Below are 613 nucleotides of genomic sequence, written 5' to 3'. Positions count from 1 at the left end.
TTTAAAAATATTTTTTATTTATTTATTTGACAGAGAGAGATGACAAGCAGGCAGAGATGCAGGCAGAGAGAGAAGAGTTAGCAGCTTCCTGCTGAGCTGAGAGCCTGATGCAGGGCTCGATCCCAGGACCCTGGGATCATCACCTGAGCCGAAGGCAGGGGCTTAACCCACTGAGCCACCCAGGCGCCCCTAACATTGGATTTTAGATAGGAATTGAATTTACAGATGGTTTTCGGTAGTATGGACATTTTAACAATGTTAATTCTTATCATTCATAAATATGAGCTATCTTTCCATTTATGTCTCCTTCAAATTCTTTATCAATGTCATAGTTTATGGGGTACTGATCTTTCATCTTCTTAGTTAAATCTTTTCCTAAGTATTTTATTATTTTTGATGCTATTGTGAATTAGATTGTTCTCTTTATTTTTTCAGATAGTTCATCATTAGAGTGTTAAGATGCTCCTGTCTTGTGCTTACTTTGGCAGCACATATACTAAAATTGGAATGATGCAGAGAAGATTAGCATGATCACTGAGCAAGGATGACATGAAAAACTATTTTAAAAAAACGAAACAAAACAAAATTCCTGTCTTTTATATATTGATCTTGT

General features: G+C 35.9%; 1 pseudogene; it reads left to right on the top strand.

The window, feature by feature from the left end:
* Positions 1 to 472: 472 nt before the first annotated feature.
* On the top strand, positions 473 to 557 carry LOC132009193 (U6 spliceosomal RNA; annotated as a pseudogene).
* The last annotated feature ends 56 nt before the right edge of the window (positions 558 to 613 follow it).

Source organism: Mustela nigripes, unplaced genomic scaffold, assembly GCF_022355385.1.
Source record: "Mustela nigripes isolate SB6536 unplaced genomic scaffold, MUSNIG.SB6536 HiC_scaffold_7029, whole genome shotgun sequence".
Taxonomy (NCBI): domain Eukaryota; kingdom Metazoa; phylum Chordata; class Mammalia; order Carnivora; family Mustelidae; genus Mustela; species Mustela nigripes.
The sequence above is the reverse complement of the archived record's forward strand: the minus strand, read 5'-3'. Positions and strand labels throughout refer to the sequence as shown.